The following is a 22,884-nucleotide window of genomic DNA, read 5'->3' on the forward strand; positions in this document are numbered from 1 at the left end:
CTCACAACCCCACTCACTCTTCGTATCACAAAAATAAGTTCATTCTCATCCCCATACCCCCCGTGTGTCTTCTCTTTTTCTCCAGTTCTCAACATGATAATCCAGCTTCTTTAGCTTCATTGACACATTGAAAAGTCATTTTTGAATTCGTTCTTACTTTGCCATTCAAAGCATTCTCTTCCCTGACTCCCCATCCTCTCTTTGCTCCATTCTAACAGTTGAGTTTGCTTGTGTTTTATCCCTCCCTCCCTCCCTCCCTCCCTGCCTCCCTCCCTCCCTCTATCCATCCATCCCACCATCAGCCCATGTGTCTATTTTGTGTCTGTCACTGGGGACAGAGAGATGACATGGTGAGTTACTGTCCCCATGACATGGCAGCATAGGGATGGGGAAGAGGATATATAAGTGAAAAATCAGTAGCAGTGCAATTAGATTTGCACAAAGCACAGAGGCTGTAAGAGAGATGCTTTGGATGGTGAATAAGGAGCTGGGAAGGATGTGCTGACAGGAGATCTGGGGACCCTCTAAGCAGAAGGAATGCCGTGCACCGGCCTGGGTGGATGTAAAAGCATGCAGCATGCAGGAAGCGCTGAGTTTGGAAAATTGTTGAGGCACAAAGTAGGAGAATCTGGGGATAGGGCAGGGATTGGTGAGAATTAGTCTGGAGTGTCAGGCAGGGTCCAGGGTTTCAGAGGCCCTCTATGTTATGCTAAGGCTCTCAGGCTCATCCTGACAGTCCTGGGCTCCACCCAGTGGTTGGTTTTAAGGAAGGACGTGACATGGTGAGACTAGTTTGGACAGCACTCTGGCAACACTGCTGAGGATCGGTTTCATGGGTGACTCTCCAAGACAGGGAGGCCTGTGGGGGGTAAAAGTCGGAACGATGTTACCAGGGAGGAAGAGGACACATGCAAGAGGCGTTGTGGAGGTAAAGTTGGTAGCCCTGAATGATAGGTAGTAGGAGTCGGGGCTGCCATCCAGGTTTCTGGCTTGAGAAAGTGCGTGCATGAGACTTTTGTGCCCACACTCAGTCCTGTCTAAACTAGTAGCCATTCTGCCTCGGACCTGCCTCAGTTGCCCCGTCTTCTGTTTTGTTACCAACACATAAATCAGGCCTTCATTTCTTACCTAGATTCTTGAAGTATCCTTTTCATCTCTTTCAGTCCATCCTACAAAATATTGCCATCGTAATCCAGGGACGGCTGAACAATTCCCATTGCATAGTGAACGATGTCCCAGCTTTTAGCATCACCATCAATATTCATAGCTAGAGGAGACTTTCTTTTCCCACAGAGTCCAGTTTTTGAGAGAACATGAGGCATGTTATATGTGAAGTAATTGAATGTCAAGTCATCTTTAAGGGGGTCCCAGAACTCCTACTCTGAGGGTGATGAAGGAAGGAGGCGGGGTGTCTCCAGGGGTGATCATGGGTGATCATGGTCTGTGCCCATCATTTTTTTCCAGGTGCATCTTCCAGTTCTCCCCTGGCCTTGTGTTCTCTAGTCTGGTCTCATTGTTGCCGAAAAATGATCATTTTCCACCTGGGTCTTTGCAGACTGCATTGCTTCTGCCTGGAATACTTTCACTCAATTCCTGTCTGTTGAAATCCTACCCATCTTTTGATATCCAGCCCAAATGCAAGGACCCCATGAATCCCCTATGGGAATGGATCCACTGGAAGCACTATCCTCTGTTACGACACTCTGCACATTTACTGTGCACAGCACCCAACATGTCTCGTATTTTATCTCCCCCACTGGACTGCTAGACTGGGAGCAGAAGTGGAAAATTGGAGGCCTTAAGCCTGGGGCCAACCTTTGTATGTGTTTTGTTAATTTGCATATTTTTCCCCCACAGAATTTAATTTTTTAAAAAAACATGACCTGTGTTAAACATACAGAAAAGCTGAGAATATTATATAATAACATAGATTTGGGACTTATTACCAAGAATGAACAGATTTGCTGCTGACACCTCGCCACCCACCTTTTAAGATACAAAATATTACACATACAGTTCAAACACTAGCCCACATATCCCTTTCCTGGAACTGGTCTTCACACTGCTTTTTCAAATTTAGAGTTAGTCAATAATATTTAGAAATGAAAAGATTTCATGTAAGAGTTGCCCTTCGGCCACTTTTCTGCAAGATCTCTTTAGGCCATTGTGGGCTCCCCACCCCATCCCTGGCCTGGGAGCCTGATTGTTAAGTCCATGGCTGAGTCTGGCACCTGAGCTCCTCATCTGGCCTCTTTACACGTTTTCCAGAAGGCGGGTGGGCATCCTCATGTCCCTCGTCCTCCTCCACCACTGCCCAGGCTGTGCCCCCTGCCTGGGACTAGGAATCCAAGGCCTCCTTCAAGCCCCACTGGCTCCTGTGGCTTTTCCCAGTGGCTTCAGCTCAGCTACATTCTCTGTACTCATATACACCTAGCCCTTAAGCCGGTGGCTGAGCACTTGCCTGTGTTTTCATTCATTCCTTTGCCAGGTACCCTGCAGAGCCACTCAGGTGGAGAAAAGACAACTAAAAGTCCCTGCTGGGTCAGATTTTCTTCCTTGTTCTTCCCTCCGAGACTTTGCTGCCCCTGTGTGGTGAGTCTCACGAGATGCCGCGGAGCTTGGTGCAGGAGCTCTGTTGGCCTCACACCCTCAGGTATAAGAAGGGATGGCACATTTTGTTGGTCACAACACAACAAGGCCTTTTTGCTTGTTCAGTTGAGAATCCCGGCCCATCTGATTCTTTCTTTGAGCAACCCTCGCTGCCTGTTGAAAATACGTCCTTTTCTTTACCTTCCCTGTGAAAATTGCCCTGGTGGTTTTATAGGCGTGGGGTTTCGCTAGGCTGAAAAATCAGGGGGAAGCAGTCTTTCCTCAGATTCCACCACTCTCCTTTTTTTTCCCACTCTATTTGGCATTAACATATGGATGGTGTGGATGCCTTTCAAGAGCTGGACAGATGCTGGCTCTTGCATTTTGTGCAGCGGCTGGGGAAGGATGGGTGTTCCATTTTCCACGTTACCCCACTGCATGGGGCCACTCCCCCCGATGCTAGTGCTGATCATCTGTCCCTTGTGGTTTTGATGGTGGTGGAAACCTGCTCATCTGGGCCAGAATATGGTTTCCCTTTCTCTACAGTTGAACACTGAAACTAATTCCTTTGTGGTAATCAAATTCAAGTGATTAATGATCTGTAAATTTCCTGTGTAAGAAACAAGTCATCTTGATGTTGGGTATTACTCTAATCATGCTGTGATACACCCAGGTCGAGAGGGAGACAGCTTCCCTCCCCACACTCTGGACCCACAGCAACCTCCTCACCTGCTTCAGTTCAACTCTGTCCCTGATGCCCCTGACAGTGGTTCTTTTGACTGTGTTTTTGTTGGTTGCTTAATAACTATGTTGTCATTGAAGTCCTCAAACTTGTCTTGATTGGCCTCCTCTCTTCAGGGAAATTGAGACAAATGAGAGTGATTAAAGGGGAGATAGAGAGAAGAAAGTGGCTAAGGAGATGGAAGAATGAAGGAAGAACAGATGTAATTTAAAATGAAAAAGAGAAAGGAGAGAGAGACCAGTAAATCTGGAGATGTGGGGCTGAGACTTCTGCTTTGGGGCTGAATAGAAGGTATATTTTGGGGAAGTTCACACTTGTTTTCTTTACTTGCCCAGGACAACATGGTGTGGCTTCATTGTGTGATTTGAAAGGGTGAAATGAAGGGTTATGAATAACCAGAATGATCAACACACACACAGCCAGGTGTGTTCTACAGACCTTCAAGGAAATTGGCACTGAAGGTGGAGGCTGGATGCACTTTTGCTTCTCTCTCCCATGCTCAGGGCCAATTGCTAAGGCATGCAAACCCTTCCAGATGCTCCTCAAGGATTTTTCTGGGTTCTAGAGAGTCCCCTGCAAGGGACTGGGCAAGAAGGAGGTAATACAAGGTAGCCAGGGCTCTCCCATAAATCGGCACCCCATGCTTCAGTGCTCCGCCATACCACTGACAAGAATTCAGGCTGTGTAACTGGGTGGAAAGATAAGGACTTTCAAGGCCAACTCCCTCATAGTGGGCCTAGTCGCTAATCAGTGTGACTGTGCACAAGTTTCCTTGCTGATAAAATGGAAATAGTCACTCTACCTCACAGGTTTCTGATGAGTATTAAATGAGATAATATATATCATATGTAGGTCATGTTGTACATGTGTGAAACATAGAGCTTATTCATTCAGTCTTCATCCGCCCTTCCTGACCCTCCCACTACTCTGCCTACCCGCTAACCCCTGTTTCATCCAACTCTTCTCAATGAGGGATGGTGATACCTGGAAATGTAAGAGAAAGGAGAAAACTATGTATTAACAGTAACCACACCTTTCTCCACGTTAAGCATTGAATCATTTATTACTCTTTTCATTGAACGCTGTGAAGAAATAGGAAATTTAAAAGAAAAGAAATCCCTTCTCATTTAAGAGGGGAATGGAGCTATGGTAGTCAAAAGAGACCCTCAAGTTAAAAGAGATCCCAAATTGTTCAGAAGCAGCCCATGAGATTTGGTAACAGCAAGTCGCATTGTGTGTCCTCCGGTATACGATTAGGACAGAAAGCTTTTGGTTGGACCAGTGACTGCACAGGTTTTGATGACACAAGGAAGACAATAAGTTGGGCATTGTGTGAAAGGGAGGCAGCAGGACCCGGGCTTGTGCACTTGTCACCTTCTGTATGAAGCCAGGAGGGTAGAGCTTGATAACTTCTCCTAATAATAACCACATGCACATCTTTGTCATCCTTAACTCACTGAGTCTTGGACTTCAGGTTCTCCTTGTGCCGGTCCACAAGGGAACCAACCCATTCCATGGTTTTCTGCTGGGCTTCCTCCCAGCTGTAAAGTGGCTTATATGCCAGTTCTCATTGAGCCTTCTTATAAGAGAAGGTGACCATGCTGTTGGACAATGTCACTGTGTGGCTGTTAAAGGGCGGTCGATAAGTGTAAACTGGCCTGAGAAGGAAGCTCACTATTTCCAGCAGGAAGCCAATCCAGCATACCAGGGATAAAGGAAGGTTCCATCTGGAATTAAGGCGGAGGCCGAATTCTTTGCTCAAGGTATAATTAGGGATATCATAGCTTTAGTGAGGCCTGTCATCTAGGATGTAATAGAACTGTCCTCGGACACTTAGGGCCTTCTTGGGGCCCCACAGGACCCTCAAGGCCAGAATGTGGGCCCAGCCCACATAGACTGGGTTGATTGTGGGGAACTTTCCAATAGTTGACAGGATTGCATTGTTTTTCAGGGCCCTATTTACATTGGCAGTAAGAAATGGGCTTCCTTCCCCATAGATATGCATTGATCTTAAGGCACTAGGGTACAAGGTGCCAGCATTTTTCAGAGGCCGCACATTAGCCGCCAGCACAGCCTTCTCAGCAAGTTTTTTGCTGTATGGATATGGAGCGGGCTGTGTGTTTTCCAGAGGCTCTTGTTCGTGTTGATTCTGGACAATCTTTTTGTAGGAGTTGGGCCAGGCTACCTGTATGTTGCTAGTGTGGATGAAGACTAGCACACTAGCTTGGACACAGGCCTCCAACAGCTGTTGAGTACTTGTCCATGAGGAGCATGCTGTCAATGTCAGGAAATATCCCTAAGGGGTGCTAACCATGTGAACAGATCCGTGTGTCTCACTCCCCACTCCCAAGTTCAGTGGTTGTAATAGACTCGAGGTGCATTCTTCAGTGGATCTGACTGAGACTGGGTCATGCTACAGCCATAGGAAAAACACAAAAACGAAAAGAAACTGACATTTGGGTTCTGGAGAGCAAGAATTTCTAGACTTTGGGGTTTCATGGACATGTGTGTGTGTGCTTGTGTGTGTACCATGATTTTGGAAAAGGAACTATATAAAGGGACATATATAAAGTTATCACTTTATATTTTGCCAAGAAGAGATATTGAAAAATAATAATTTGTCATCAATACCTTTGAAAATAGATCATTTAAAATCTAAAAAATCAGGAGGCTATACTATGAGAATACAGACAGTCCCAGTCCTTAGGCACAAAGAGGCAGTGGAAGAATTCACATCACACACACACACATTCACAGTTGTATATAGGCAATATACCTCTTAAATATACATGAAATTGTTGATATTTATTACCTTTTGTTGAGGACTAATAAAACTTTGTCACAAGGACTATCCCTGGAGTCACTGAGCAAACGGTGAGTTATGGGAACATGCTGGAAACCCACACTCTTTTCCTGATTGTGAGTTCCCTGGAAAAGATGCTTCCAATTCTGGCTGTGACTCCGTTTACCTGGTAATGCATAGTGGGGGTGACAAACCTTCCTTTAAACTCTGCACCAGCATTTCCTGTGGAGTCTGGTGGAGGACTGGGGAGGGAGTGTGTCCTCTGCTTGTAACATCTGCACTGGGAGGACCTGGCAGCCTCCACTGAGCTGTGTGGAAGCGAGGTATCTGGAGTGCCTTCCCTTGAAGAAGGAAGAAATTTCCTAGGCAAAATATTATTATTATTATTTTAATTCTTGGCCCCTTCTCTGTGGAATTTGGGTTTCTGGAGAGACAGCCTTATGTTCTCAAAAATTAATCTGGTGGCAGAGAAAATTTATAGTTAGTTTACCTTCAAGGGGGAATTGACCAACATTGTGAAGTATTTTCTAAGCCTGGGAGTGACAATGGTTTGAGGAAACAGATGCCTCTAACACTTCCCTATCATTTCACATCCCCTGTTGTTGGGAGCTGTGGAGAGTAAGAATTAAAATGAAAAACTGGTTACTCTTAGCACCCTCCTTGCACTGTAGGGGTACTTAGAGGTATGGCTAACCAGAAACTGGAAAGATTTTTTTTTCCTTTTTCTTCCTTTCTTTTTTTTTTTTTTTTATATATGGTGCTGGAGACCCAAAAGCAATTAGTTTTGTTAGAAAACGCATCAGAGTAGATTGAATTTGGAGGGCCAGGCCAGCAGTTGTGTACTGTGGTGCTTAAGAGACTGGGCTCTGGGAATCAGCAGGTGAGACTGCATGGAAAGATTGCTTAAGGAAATGTGTCTGAATTTAAAGTAGGTTGGTAAGTCGCAATTCGGAAAGACCACCAAGCATTTAAGGAATGAGGACTGAATGAGAGTGCATTTTGAGCACCTTACAGAAAATAGCTCGGTAATAGTAGCCCCTGTGGTGAGCTGAAGAGACCGTATTCTGGATACTGGGAAACTCTTATTGTTAAGAAAATATTGTGAGAAAGCATGTACTGGATAATTCTGTTCTGATAGACCTCTGTGAACCAGCTTTGCTAGTTCTCTCGAGAGAATTTCTTTGACGTGGTCAGGACAGCTCTGTATGTTCTTGATATGGAAGTGGTTGGAAGGGAAGAGCATGATCCCTTTAAATGATATGGAAGGGGAGAAGGGAAGTGCTGGGTAGAGGAGGGTGTGGTTCCTGGCTAGGGCTCCAACTCCACAGACCTAGGTGAGGTCTTGTATTTGCATTTCCCAAGACTGCCGTGGCCTGCTATGTCCCCATTCTGTGCCTATAAAAACCCCTGAGACCCTAGCAGTCACACACACAAGCTACTGGATGTCAAGAGCAGCAGATCAGTGGAAGAAGACAGAAGGGGCTAGATGTGGAATGGAGCACATCAGTGGAGGAACACACAGGCAGCTGGATGTCAAGAGGAATGCACCAACTGGCAGAACAATGCAAAGTTTGGCCTGTGTGGTCGGAGACGAGTTGAGATATTGAGTGGCCAACTTCCAGGGAAAACTAGCCCCTTCCGGATTTCCCCATCTGCTGAGAGCTACCTCCACTCAATAAAACTTTGCACTCATTTTCCAAGCCCAGGTGTGATCTGAGTCTTCTGGTACACCAAGGCAAGGACCTGGTATACAGAAAGCCTTCTGTCTTTGTGACAAGATAGAGGGTCTAACTGAGTTTGTTAACATAAGCTGCCTATAGACAGCAAAACTAAATGAGCACCCTGTAACACATGCCCAGTGGGACTTCAGGAGCTGTAAACATTCACCCCTAGTCACTGCCATGGGACTGGAGCCCCACAGCCTTCCCATCTGCATGCTTCCTTAGAGATTTGAACAGTGGGGCACTGAAGAAGCAAGCACACCCCATCCCATGCCCTGCAAGGGGGACAAGAGAATTTTTTCCATTTCTACTGGGGGCTCATCCAGGCTCTCAGGAAGATAAGTGTGAGCAAACGCAAACCTCTATGGTCTACCTTTCTTCCAAAACCCTGCCACCTCTCTCTCTTTCCTGTGGGTAAGATGCTCTGTTACTTTTTTCTCTTTTTCCCTCTCCCACAGTTTGAAATCTCTTATCTCTTTCTTTATAATGTTAAGGGTTTTGCTACAGGCTATGGCAATGTTACTAAATGTAATGAGCTTTAGACTCAGACACCTAAGGTGCAAATCAGACCAATTGTTCCTAAAGGTGCCATGTATGCCTCCATGATGACAGCTACAGGCATGCATGGCTCAGGGCACCTTCAGTTACTCTTTCCCCTCCCAGTTCAGGAACATGGGCATGCCCACAGCAGGCAAAGGCTGAGCCTAACAGCGACAAGTTGGGGCGGGAGAAAACCAGGGGTAGCTGGGACCCCACAGGGCCAAGGAATGGACACATTTCTCACTTGCTGTGCCAATGGGACCTTTCCTCCCCTGGCCAAGGAATTTAACCTGGTCTGAACCAGGGGAAAGTTATAAGGATTAAAGGGGCCCACTTGCACTAAGCAAAGGTTTCTTCCCCTAGCATCCCCCACTTTTTTGTCCCTTTAACTGTTTTTCTCTTTTTTCCTTTTGTAGGTGAGAGGGGCCCCCCTCTGACTCTGTTTCTGATAGAGAAGTTAATGGAGGGGTGACCCCTGCTGGCTGAAAACTGCAAATTCAGCATGGCTCATGGATACAAAGAGCCTCTGAAATGCCTTTTCAGTCCTAAACTCAATTCCAAGCTTCATGCTTAGACTCCAGAAAGAAAAAACAGGTGAGGGATCCAAAGCCAGTCAACAGGTACAGTGTAAATGGGCAGGACCAATTCCTGCTGAATGAACCCCACTCTACAGAAGGAGGCCATGCTTCATGGCATAAACAGATCCAGGGAACTCAAAGTTTGCCAACAGTAGGGAGGAATGGATGCATAGGCAAGGGCAGGTAATTCCTACTCTCTAGGCTTTCCCTGCCTTATGAGGACACACCACATTGGTATCTATGGCCAGCACCTGCCAAGGTCACTGAGTCTCAGGAATAAGAGGTGGAAAGTGAAGGGAGGACATTTTCTTTCTCTCTCCATCACACCCTGAGTATTTTCTGAAAGAAGAAATGATAGATGCCTCTGTTCCCTGTCTTTCAGAATGGGCAACCAGTTCTCTACACCACCCCCAGCTTATATTCCTCTGGAGTGTATTGTAAACCTTTGGGACTGCTTTGACCCTCAGAATCTGGAGAAAAAAAATGTCTCATATCCCTCTGCACAAAGGTTTGGCCAAATTATGATTTATATGAAGGACTGACTTGGCCTCAGGAAGGGACCATTTATTTATACCATCTGGCAGTTGAAACTTTTCTGTAGATGCGAGGACAGATGGTCTGAGGCTCCATATGAGCAGGCTTTCTATACCTTGCAAGGTGATCCAGACCTTTGCTGACAATGTAGGATTGATCCAACCCTCCTGTTTGCTATCACAGGAAAGGCTGCAAGGGGCAAGCCCACAGAGTTAAAGATAAGAATCCCAGAACCACTCCCACCAGAGAAGCCAGATCCCTTCAGCCTTGCTCCTCTGTGTTCACCCTGACCTCCCTATCCAGCTTCAAAGCCCCTCCTAGAAATCCTCACCCTAAACAAGCCCCAGTCTCACTCTTGCCCCTCCAACAGATGCCCAGTGAATTTGGGCTCAGTAAGTTCCAGGTCTCCTTCTCCCACAGGACTTAAAGCAAATTAAGGGGATGTTAGGAAGCTTTCAGATGACCCTGATAGATACATAGAGGCTTTCTAGGATTTCACCCAAATATTTGAACTCTCCTGGAGAGATCTTATGTTACTTTTGAATCAGACCCTGACAGATACTGAGAAACAGGCCACTGCGCAAGCGGCAGAGAGATTTCAGGATGAGCTTTGTATCACATATAATGTCAGGGAAAGGGGTGAATATTATCCAACTGAAAGAGAAGCAGTACCAGTGACAAACCCTACATGGGATCATAATGATGAGATGGAAGACTGGAAAATGAGACACTTTCAGGTGTGAATAATGGAAGGTTTATGTAGAACTAAGACTAAGCCTCTCAATTATATCAAGTTGTCCATGACTGACCAAGGATTTGATGAAAATCCCACTGGAAAGGCTAAGTGAGGTCTTAGTAATGCACACCTCTCTATCTCCTGCTTCAGCCAAGAGACATCTAATCCTAAACGATAAATTTATTACTCAGGCAGCTCCTGACATCCGGAGGAAGTTGCAGAAACAGGCCCTGGGACCAGATAGTACATTAGAGGAGCTCCTGAAAGTGGCCATCTCGGTCTTTCACAATAGAGACAGAAAGGTCCAGGAAAGAGATAGGAGATACAGGAAAAAAAACAAAACCTTTAACGGCCTTGGTGCAAGTCCACAAACCCCAGAATTCCCGGAGCGCACCTGTCAACTGCTGAAGATATACCAAGAACAGTTATGTCTCTTCTAAAGTTTAACCAGTCCAGGGTGAAACAGATCAGGGTACAATGTTGTTAGTACATTTTACATTTTGTCTCTGTAATGTTTAGCACTAAATTCTTTCCTTGTGTAATATACATGTTTAACCCATGCATACTTAACCTTATAAAACTTGTTTTTTCTCCCTAGGAACCAACAAATCCCAAACAGTAAGGCAACTGGAGCCTCAGAGGATGGCTCCCCTTTGCTAGGAACCCTTAGATAGACCTCTGGAAAGAATCTGACTGCTGTTTTCCCCAAAACAACACCTCCTGTCAGCAGGAGGCAGCTAACACTGGTAATTGTCCATATTCTAACGGCAGTTAGATGTACCTCTTCAGAGGGGGGATACGATACAGAAGCGCCATAAAGGGAAAAGCATGGTCCCTTTAAATGATATGGACTGGGGAAAAAGACGTGCTGGGTAGGAGGGAAGGGGCGGGAGGGAGTGGTCTGTGGCTAAGACTCCACCCCCACAGACCTATGTGAGGACAGGCATTTTCTGCCCAAATATTTCATTTCCCAAGGCCACCCTGGTCTGCCACACCCCCATCCTGTACCTGTTAAAAAGCCCCAAGATTCTAGCAGGCACACGCAAGCTGCTGGATGTCAAGAGGAGCAGATCAGGGAAAGGAGACAGAAGCAGCTAGATGTCGAGGGAAGCACATCAGTGAAGGAACACAGGGCAGTTGGACGTCGAGAGGAATGCACTGACCAGCAGAAGGATGCAGAGTTTGGCCAAGCAGTTAGAGAAGAGTCAGGCCGTTGAGCAGCAGACTCCAGGGGAAAACCATGCTTTTCTGGCTTCCCCCATCTGCTGAGAGCTACCTCCACTCAATAAAAACTTGCACTCATTCTCCAAGCTCAGGTATGATTAAATTTTTCTGGTACACTAAGAGAAGAACCCAGGATATACAAAGCCTTCTGTCCTTGTGACAAGGTAGAAGGTCTAAGGTCTAACTGAGCTGGTTAACACAAGCTGCCTATAGACGGCAAAACTAAAAGAGCAAAACTAAAGGAGCACCATGTAACACACACCCACTGGGGCTTCGGGAGCTGTAAACATTCACCCCAGACACTGCTTTGGAGTTGGAGGCCCCCAGCCTGCTCGTCTCTATGCTCCCCTAGAGGTCTGAGCCGGGGCACTGAAGGAGGGAGCCACACCCCCATCACACACACTGTGAGGGGGACAAGGGATTTTTCCCATTTCATGATCATCAGCCTACAAACAAGGTTTAAAATGATGACTATGGTGGCACCTGGCAGGCCCACAGAGGCAAGGCAAGGGGTGGCTGGATATCAAGAGTCTGAAGTCAGAGTTTAGTTGACTTTTGATTGGAGCCACAGTGGAAAGAGCGTCCACAGTGTTTGGAGTCACACAGGGGTGAGTTTAAAGTCTAACTCTCCTACTCACTTACCTGGGAGGCCTTGGACTAGTTACTTGCCATCTCTCAGCCCTAGTCTTCTCATGTAAAAAACTGAAGGTAGCAGCTTTGAACTCCCCCAGTTGGTAGTGATTAGCAGAGACACTTGGCCCAGAGCACAGCAGGTGTTCAGTGGAGGGACTTCTCTTCCTTCGTTGTTTGTCTTTCTCATCCTTGTTTGCCCCACCTTGCTCCATCTCCTCCTCAGGCTACTGTACCTTTCACGTTGAAGTTCATGATAGACTCTCTGTGAGTGACACCGAAGAAGTCAATGATAGAGGCAGTGTGGATGACGACCGAGATGTCCTGGTAGGCTCTCTTCAGGCATGACTCATCCAGAATATCTCCTTCTAGCATTGTCAGCTTGGTCTTGTTCTGGAGCTCTGCAAGAACACAGGTCAGGTCCTTGGAAGGGTTTCCAAATCTGGCTTCGAAGTTCCCTGATAAAGGTGATGTTACATAGGTGTTTGGGGATGGTTAGAGTCGAGTTGTTAGAGTGGAGGGTGTACGTTCCATGGAAGGAACAAGTAAACAAAGACAGAGAAGTCAGCATGTTTAGCAATTTTTTGGGAAAGAGCACACATCTGTTTCTACCCCATCTCATTTCAGAAAAGTAATCTGAGCAATGAGCTGCCAGCTGTGCCTGGAATATAAGCATTGCTAAGATCATGGGAGACTCACCAAAATTTTTAAGGAGAGTAGGGTGACTGTGGAGAGTTGGGTTTAAGAGGGAAAAGTTTGAATTTAATTCTGTAGGTAATGCAGAATCATGATTTTTGGTCTCCAGCACCACGTCAAAGAAAACCCCTTATTTATATTTGGAATAAGTAGAGAAACAGGCCAGGGGTAGTGGCTCACCCCTGTAATTCCAGCAATTTGGGAGACTGAGGCAGGTGGATTGCTTGCATCCAGGAGGTCAAGACCAGCCTGGACAACCTGGTGAAACCCCCTCTCTACTAAAAATAAAAAAATTAGCCAGACTTAGTGGTGAGTGCCTATATTCCCAGCTAATAAGAAGCCTGGGGTAGGAGGATGGATGAAGCCCAGGAGGTGAAGGTGGCAGTGAGCAGAGATCATGCCTCTGGACTCCAGCCTGGGTGGCACAGTAAAATCCTGTTTCAAAAAGAAAAAGAAAAACAGAAGCAGAATTGTAGTGTAGAAGTTAACCTTGCATCAAGGATATAAAACAGACTGGTATAGGGGACATGAGAAAGCCAGGTGATCAAGAGATTAATCAGAATGTCTGTGCCAAAGTTTAGATGAGGGCTGGAGGCAGGGTCCAGCAGTGGAAGCAGAGGAGGGGAGAGATACACCAGGTTGGAATTTCAGACCTTACCTTGACGATCCTGGTACCTGTTGAAGCTGGGCTGAGAGGAAAAGGAGAAGATAAAATCATGCCCACAGTTTCCTGCTTGGGCAACTGAGAGGAGAGTGGAGCCATTATTAGGGAATTGCAGAAGAGTTTAAATAATGAATTCTATTGAAAATTCTTATCGGATATTATCAAAAACAAGTAGCAATGCTGAAAATGAGTTAGTCACCAGTGGACTAACATCTAGCTGTGTAGCCCAGGGCAGCAGTTACAACGTTAATGTCTTCAGGCTCCTCTGAAATCCACAGGAAGTGATGCTGCCAGTAAAGTTGTCACCTGGAATTAGCCCACAAAATGAACATCATGCTACATGGAGCTCAGATAAATACTCTACACTCATTTGTGCTTTATAATCGGCATACGGCTCACAGCTTGCTTCTTTCCTTTTACTGCTATCTCATGAGGTAGCTATTCTGAGTCCCATTTTATTGGTGAGGAAACTGAGGCTCAGGTTAAGGGACAGATTAAAAGTCACGTTTCTAGTGAAGGCTCAAAGTTGCCCACCCCACCTCCGAGTCTTGTACCCTGTACACCAGGTGCAGGACTAGCTGTTTAGAATCAACTTTTCTGAGAAAGAGTAAGAATAAGTCAGTTTAACTGAAATTGGCAACAAAGGCCAAAGAACAGTGAGAGTAAAATTCAGAGTGAAAAATTCAAGGCTGGAGAAATTCTTTTCTGTGGTACAGGTGGGACTATTTACTCTCCTGATGCCTCTGCCTTGTTTTATCTACTCCCAGCCCCTTCCCACTGTCAGGCACCTCCAAGGAGGCCCTACAATGGGGGAGGCAGGGAAGAGGCTGCTGGGGAGGAGGTGGGTGACAGCCTGAGAGTTGAATTTTCTCTGGTTGTATTTCCACCTCTGCGCTTCCTGCTCCCTTCCTCTGCTTCCCATTTGCTGCTGACTTCAGACAGACTGGCTCAAAGGAATTGCCATTTCAAAACTGAAGAAGTCTAAAGCAAGAGAAAATCACTCTTCCCCAACGAGTTCACAGGGAACTAAAGAGACCAGGAAAGGGGACTTTGTGGATGGAGCCATAGTTCCCTCGTTCCCCAAGCTGCTAGACGAACTACTGCTTAAGAGCACAGATGCTGCACTAGACTACATGGGTTCAAATCCAACTTTGCCATGTTCTAACTGCGGGACATTGGACAAGTGCATTAACCTCTCTCTGACTGTTTCCTCATCTGTAAGAAAGGAGGATAATAATATTAACAATCTCATAGGGCTGTTATGAGAAGCAAATGAGTGGGCACATGCAAACCATGTAGAACAGTGCCTGGCACAGAAAAAACATCAAAAGCATTCTGTTTTTATCTTCATACAATCTTCTGCCCATCCATTATATCCCCTGCATTTTCACACAGGGAATTGTTCCTCTAGGCTGAGCATTGCTTTTTCTTTGTATTAACTGTTAGAGTACAAATATTGGTGAGACATAAGGATTACAATCATTTAAAATTGGTCAAGTGTTAATATGTGTTTATCAAAGACACCATTAGAACAGAGGGTGGAGGAAATCAGAAGAGGTCAGAGAAGAGCAAAAGAAGAGTAGAGTGCTGGGTGTGGTCCCTGAATGCTGTCAAGGGGGGACTCTTCTGTGGGCAGGGCATGACCTTCTGCACAGTCAGAGCCCACACGTAGACACACAGTCCTCCCAATCCCATGGGATGGGGAGGAGGACAGGGAATTGGGCACACAGGGAGGCAAAGGGAGAGACTGAAGACCCACTTTGCCAAGCATCAGCCCCAGAGCCAAGTGAAGCTTGGATGAAGCTTTGGTCTGAGCTCTTCTGGATGAAGCTTTGGTCTGAGCTCTTCTGGATGAAGCTTTGGTCTGAGCTCTGCTACACATTAATCAGATGACCTTGGCAAGTCGCTTTATGTTTTTGGACCTTGATGATACATTCATTGTCCACTTGGATGTCACCCCTTTTCTACCTTCCTCATAGTGTTATTTGCACAAGGAGTTGCTACAACAAATTCTGCAGTTTTTTTTTTTGGAGGGGGGTGGTATTGAGCAACAGAGACAAATGGTTTTTAAAAAGCCATATATGAGAAATGAAAATGAGGCATGTCTGGTCTCATACTGCCCCTTACTCTGTCTCTCCTCTGTGTTGTGCACCTGTGCACACTCTCTCCCTCTCACTGATGCTCTCTCTCTCACTCTTTCTCATTCATTCTCTGTCTTTCTCATTTTCTCTCTCTGATTTTTCCCTCCCCTTCATTTTCTCTCTCTTTCTCACTCTCTGATACATACACACAGGCACACATGCACACACACACATGCTTAAACACTCATCTTTACCTTTGCTTCCTTTTATTTTACCTCCACTAAAGATGCTGAAGATGCTACAAAACAAAACAAAGCTCAGGGCAGTCCAGAGAGGCAGGGACCCACTTGTGAGGTCTCCAGGTACATACTGTCCTTTATGAATGTTGTAAAGCAATTGCCAAGACAAAAAGCTTCAGAGCATAAAAGAGTTGCAGACAAGAAAGATAACTGATGTGGGATTTTCTAGATGAAAAGAAAAGGGGCCTGGAGGCTGAGGTGGCTGCCTCTCAAGTTCCAGGTCAGGGCCAGAATCCAGTTTCTGGACAGCCTGTCCAGTATCTTTCACACTATACCATTTTATACTATTTAATTTTCTTTTTTTGATGACTTTGGATGTGGGATTGGCTTAGATTTGGCTACAACTTTCCATAACTTGCCAGAAAAGCTCCACCTCCCCACACCTATGCAGGGTTTAAAATGGAGCCACACACCCAAAACTCAAGTTTACTTACTAGAAAATTCCTCCCTCAGTCCTGGTCTGAAGGCCTTGTCCAAGGCCCTGATCTCCTTCAGCTCCTTCTTCACCAAGAGGTGGACGGTCCTCTGACCCAGAAACCCTCCTGCCCCTATCACAAGGCAGCTCCAGCCCGTCATGGCCAATCCAAGATTTCAGGAAACCTTTGCCAGGAAATAGAAGATGCTGGGGAGCAGATCTTATTCTAGGGTGACCATGGAGAAGACTAAAAACAGAGGTAAAATGGTTATAGACTTGCACAGATGCCTTGTTTTCCTCCACCCTATTTTTTTGCAAAAATTCCATGTCCCCACCACTGCCAAGAGTAGCTGAAAGAAAATGAAAAAGCTCTAATCATTAGTTAAATGGTTAAAAGCTGGACAGAAGAGTTGGGGTGCTGGTCACTTCATCCCCTAAGGCAGCCCTGGAGCTTTATGCTCTGTGGCTCCTGGCTTGCCCTTTATCACTTTGAACTGCCACATACTCATTGCTCCCACCTCCTCAAGCATTCTTTTTCTCAGAAGAATAGTGACCTTTAGGTTACATCTCTGATTCTTCCCAGGAACAGGAGGAGAAATCCAATCCTAAGGCTACTCTTGAAAAGGAGTAAGTGGTAAAGTGTGTGGTAAAGAGTCTGTGGAAAAGACTGTGGTAAAGAGTCTTAGACTTAGCCTTAACAGACACTGGTCAGTTGATACCAGCTGTCTAGGATCTGCAATCTGTGAAGTTAAACTAGACTGGGAGAAATCTCCAAGTGCAATGTGAACTTTGTCTTTGTGCAGTAAATATGTTTGGAGGGAAATCCATATGAACCCATTATTTCCTGCCTGAGTGGCATTTGAAATGTTGCTGCTGTCTTGCAAAGTTTAGAAATTTGCAATGGTGACATCTCCAATCACTTAGTTTTATGTGAGGTGACTTTCTTTCCTACTGAATACATCCAAAACCTCAATTGCCATTTTCCCCTGAAGAGCTCTGGGTTGCTAGATGAAGAACATCATTGAAGGAAAGCTATCTATTGGTAACTGCTTAATAATACGGCCTGTACCACAAGAGTGGAGATTTGTAGTTGTTTGCCCCAATGACTCTTGTCATAGATGTTTGAACGTATCCCATATTTTTGACTGCGAAACCATTTTCAGCAAATTCCTGAACCGAACATGCTGTGAGTGCTGCTGAAGCCTATGCATTAGAACTGCCTGAATTTACCCACCATAAGCTCCCGAGACACTTTATTTTCTTAAAAAAATGTAATTTATTTTCATTAAACTGCCCAGATCTCAAGTGTTCCGTTCAGTGAAACTTGACAGTTATGTATGCCCATGTAAGTACCACCCAAAAAAACAGAGGCCATTTTCTTCTTGGAAAGAAGTTCTTAGTTAATTCCTCGCACTGTACCCAACCTACTTGGTAGGCAACCACTTTCTGATTTTTATTCTTATTTTATTCCCATCTTTTCCTAATTTTTTCTTTTAAGATTTCTGTGGTCCTGGATATATATTTAAATATAAAATCATTCTGAAATGAAGTTTTGTTCATGGAGTACAGAAAACTTGACCACTGATTGTCTATTGTTTGCTCATTTTTTATTTCATGATTTTCTTTATTATTGGCTTATAGTTATTAACTTTGGGTTTATTTTACTCTTCTTTTTCAGGGTTCTTATGATGAAAGCATAGATAATTGACTTTACTCCTTTGCTCATTTCCACTACAGGCATTGAAAGTTGTCAGTCTCTCTCTAAGCACTACGTCGGCTGCGTCCCACATTTTGAGGCACTGGGTCATCATCACTCAGTTAATGATGTTTTAAACTTTTTCTTGTGAGTTCATCTATGACCAAAGTGTTATTTAGAGTATGTTGCTTGTTTTCTAAGATTAGGGGCTTTCTAGATATCTTTTATTTATTTATTTATTGAGGCGGAGTCTCGCTCTGTCTCCCGGGCTGGAGTGCAGTGGCGCCATCTCGGCTCACTGCAAGCTCCGCCTCCCGAGTTCACGCCATTCTCCTGCCTCAGCCTCCCGAGTAGCTGGGACCACAGGCGCCCGCCACCGCGCCCAGCTAATCTTTCTATTTTTAGTAGAGACAGGGTTTCACTGTGTTAGCCAGGATGGTCTGGATCTCCAGATCTTGTGATCTGCCCGTCTCCGTCTCCCAAAGTGCTGGGATTACAGGCTTGAGCCACTGTGCCCGGCGCTCTAGATATCTTATTGTTACAGATTTCTAATTACATACTATTGTGGCCATAGCATATACTCCATATGATTTTGATTCTTGGATATATATTGAGACTTATTTTATGGTGCAGCAAATAGTCTATGTTGGTGAAAGTGCCATAAGCACGTGAAAAGAATGCTTTTTGCAATTGCTGGAAATAATACTCGACAAATGGTTTGGTTTGAAACCCCACTTTGGGTCTTGCCCTCCTCCCGTGTTGTAGACATTCATCTGCTACTTGGGACCTGACTACCAATGCTTCAAACCCACTTGCCTAGGAAAGGTTGGCCCTGTGCTGCAAGATGTAGTAGCTAGTTCTCTGAAGTTATCGGAACTAGCTACAGGCCCTGGGTCTTGCTGAGACTTGTGGAGCGCTATCTGAAATCACCCAGGTGCATCGCGTGCCTTTGTCTGCTGTATCAGATGCTGGAGTGCACCTTATGTATCCCCCATCGCCTTCAGGGTGGGGCCGGTCATTCCCTCAGCTGTTGAGAGTTCTGGAGGCTGATAGATTTCAGCCAGTGTCTCTTGGAGTCTCTGAGTGGAAGCAATAAATATAAGCCCTAAAGAAAGTGAGAAATTAAACAAAAGGCAAGACTGATGGGACTCACACTACTGAACATTTTTGTTTTTAAACAGCTTTAATAAGGTATAATTGACATATCGTAACATTCACCTTTTTTAAGTGTAGAGTTCAATTATTTTTAGTAAAATTTTAGACACGTGTGACCATCACCATGATCCTGTGTTGCAACATTTCTATCATTCCTAAAGCATCCCTCATGCTTATCAGTTGCCACCTTTTATTCCCACTCCCCAACTCAAGGCAACCCGTAATTGACTTTCTGACTCTAGAGATTTGCCTTTTCTGGACACCATATAAATGGAATCATGCAATATGTGCTTTTTTGTATCTGTCTTCTTTCACCTAACTTAATACACTTTTGTGGTTTATCTATGTTGTAGCACATATCAATATTTCATTCCTTTTAGGTGTCAAATCGTATTAAATTGTATTGATAATTCCCATTTGTTTGTTCATTCACCTGTTGATCAATATTTGATATGTTTCCACTTTATGGACTATTATGGATAAAGCTGCTATGAATATTCACATTCATGTGTTGCGTGGACGTAGGTTTTTATTTTTTTGGGTGAAGAACTAGGAGTGAAAGTGCTAGGTCATATGGTAAATGTATCTTCAAAGTTTTTAAGAAACTGCCAAACTGGTTTTCAACATGACTGCATGTCCCATCAACAAGGCATGAGTAGTTTCATTTTTCCACATCATTGTTTTTTCACTTCCTCCAGTTGTTTCTGTCCTTCTTTTATATTATAGTATTCTAGCGCGTAAGAAGTGGTGTCTCATTGTAGTTTCGATTTGCGTTTCCCTGCTCACTGATGATGCTATCTTTTCTTATACTTTATTGGCCATTCCTACACCTTTTTGGTGAAATGGCAATTTATATATTTTGCCCATTTATAAAATTAGGCTATTTATCTTTTCATTGTTCAGATGTAAATATATATATATATTTTAATTTATTTATTATTATTAAACTTCAAGTTGTAGGGTACATGTGCACAACGTGCAGGTTTGCTACATATGTACACTTGTGCCATGTTGGTGTGCTGCACCCATCAACTCGTCATTTACATCAGGTATAACTCCCAATGCAATCCCTCCCCCCTCCCCCCTCCCCATGATAGGCCCCGGTGTGTGATGTTCCCCTTCCCGAGTCCAAGTGATCTCATTGTTCAGTTCCCACCTACGAGTGAGAACATGCGGTGTTTGGTTTTCTGTTCTTGTGATAGTTTGCTAAGAATGATGGTTTCCAGCTGCATCCATGTCCCTACAAAGGACACAAACTCATCCTTTTTTATGGCTGCATAGTATTCCATGGTGTATATGTGCCACATTTTCTTAATCCAATCTGTCACTGATGGACATTTGGGTTGATTCCAAGTCTTTGCTATTGTGAATAGTGCTGCAATAAACATACGTGTGCATGTGTCCTTATAGCAGCATAATTTATAATCCTTTGGGTATATACCCAGTAATGGGATGGCTGGGTCATATGGTACATCCAGTTCTAGATCCTTGAGGAATCGCCATACTGTTTTCCATAATGGTTGAACTAGTTTACACTCCCACCAACAGTGTAAAAGTGTTCCTATCTCTCCACATCCTCTCCAGCACCTGTTGTTTCCTGACTTTTTAATGATCGCCATTCTAACTGGTGTGAGATGGTATCTCATTGTGGTTTTGATTTGCATTTCTCTGATGGCCAGTGATGATGAGCATTTTTTCATGTGTCTGTTGGCTGTATGAATGTCTTCTTTTGAGAAATGTCTGTTCATATCCTTTGCCCACTTTTGGATGGGGTTGTTTGTTTTTTTCTTGTAAATTTGTTTGAGTTCTTTGTAGGTTCTGGATATTAGCCCTTTGTCAGATGAGTAGATTGCAAAAATTTTCTCCCATTCTGTAGGTTGCCTGCTCACTCTGATGGTAGTTTCTTTTGCTGTGCAGAAGCTCTTTAGTTTGATGAGATCCCATTTGTCAATTTTGGCTTTTGCTGCCGTTGCTTTTGGTGTTTTAGACATGAAGTCTTTGCCCATGCCTATGTCCTGAATGGTACTACCTAGGTTTTCCTCTAGGATTTTTATGGTATTAGGTCTAACATTTAAGTCTCTAATCCATCTTGAATTAATTTTCGTATAAGGAGTAAGGAAAGGATCCAGTTTCAGCTTTCTACTTATGGCTAGCCAGTTTTCCCAGCACCATTTATTAAATAGGGAATCCTTTCCCCATTTCTTGTTTCTCTCAGGTTTGTCAAAGATCAGATGGCTGTAGATGTGTGGTATTATTTCTGAGGACTCTGTTCTGTTCCATTGGTCTATATCTCTGTTTTGGTACCAGTACCATGCTGTTTTGGTTACTGTAGCCTTGTAGTATAGTTTGAAGTCAGGTAGCGTGATGCCTCCAGCTTTGTTCTTTTGACTTAGGATTGTCTTGGAGATGCGGGCTCTTTTTTGGTTCCATATGAACTTTAAAGCAGTTTTTTCCAATTCTGTGAAGAAGCTCATTGGTAGCTTGATGGAGATGGCATTGAATCTATAAATTACCTTGGGCAGTATGGCCATTTTCACGATATTGATTCTTCCTATCCATGAGCATGGTATGTTCTTCCATTTGTTTGTGTCCTCTTTTATTTCACTGAGCAGTGGTTTGTAGTTCTCCTTGAAGAGGTCCTTTACATCCCTTGTAAGTTGGATTCCTAGGTGTTTTGTTATCTTTGAAGCAATTGTGAATGGAAGTTCATTCCTGATTTGGCTCTCTGTTTGACTGTCACTGGTGTATAAGAATGCTTGTGATTTTTGCACATTAATTTTGTATCCTGAGACTTTGCTGAAGTTGCTGATCAGCTTAAGGAGATTTTGGGCTGAGACAATGGGGTTTTCTAAATATACAATCATGTCGTCTGCAAACAGGGACAATTTGACTTCTTCTTTTCCTAACTGAATCCCCTTGATTTCTTTCTCTTGCCTGATTGCCCTAGCCAGAACTTCCAACACTATGTTGAATAGGAGTGGTGAGAGAGGGCATCCCTGTCTTGTGCCAGTTTTCAAAGGGAATTTTTCCAGTTTTTGCCCATTCAGTATGATATTGGCTGTGGGTTTGTCATAAATAGCTCTTATTATTTTGAGGTACGTTCCATCAATACCGAATTTATTGAGCGTTTTTAGCATGAAGGGCTGTTGAATTTTGTCAAAAGCCTTTTCTGCATCTATTGAGATAATGATGTGGTTCTTGTCTTTGGTTCTGTTTATATGCTGGATTATGTTTATTGATTTGCGAATGTTGAACCAGCCTTGCATCCCAGGGATGAAGCCCACTTGATCATGGTGGATAAGCTTTTTGATGTGCTGCTGAATCCGGTTTGCCAGTATTTTATTGAGGATTTTTGCATCGATGTTCATCAGGGATATTGGTCTAAAATTCTCTTTTTTTGTTGTGTCTCTGCCAGGCTTTGGTATCAGGATGATGTTGGCCTCATAAAATGAGTTAGGGAGGATTCCCTCTTTTTCTATTGATTGGAATAGTTTCAGAAGGAATGGTACCAGCTCCTCCTTGTACCTCTGGTAGAATTCAGCTGTGAATCCATCTGGTCCTGGACTTTTTTTGGTTGGTAGGCTATTAATTATTGCCTCAATTTCAGAGCCTACTATTGGTCTATTCAGGGATTCAACTTCTTCCTGGTTTAGTCTTGGAAGAGTGTAAGTGTCCAGGAAATTATCCATTTCTTCTAGATTTTCCAGTTTATTTGCGTAGAGGTGTTTATAGTATTCTCTGATGGTAGTTTGTATTTCTGTGGGGTCGGTGGTGATATCCC

At 44.2% G+C, this 22,884-nt stretch overlaps 1 pseudogene; it reads right to left on the reverse strand.

Annotated features, from left to right (window-relative positions):
• Positions 1-4,784: 4,784 nt before the first annotated feature.
• Positions 4,785-16,526, reverse strand: LOC103224102 (3 beta-hydroxysteroid dehydrogenase/Delta 5-->4-isomerase type 1-like; annotated as a pseudogene).
• Between the last annotated feature and the right edge of the window lie 6,358 nt (positions 16,527-22,884).

Source organism: Chlorocebus sabaeus, chromosome 20 (assembly GCF_047675955.1).
Source record: "Chlorocebus sabaeus isolate Y175 chromosome 20, mChlSab1.0.hap1, whole genome shotgun sequence".
In the NCBI taxonomy this organism is placed as follows: Eukaryota; Metazoa; Chordata; class Mammalia; order Primates; family Cercopithecidae; genus Chlorocebus; species Chlorocebus sabaeus.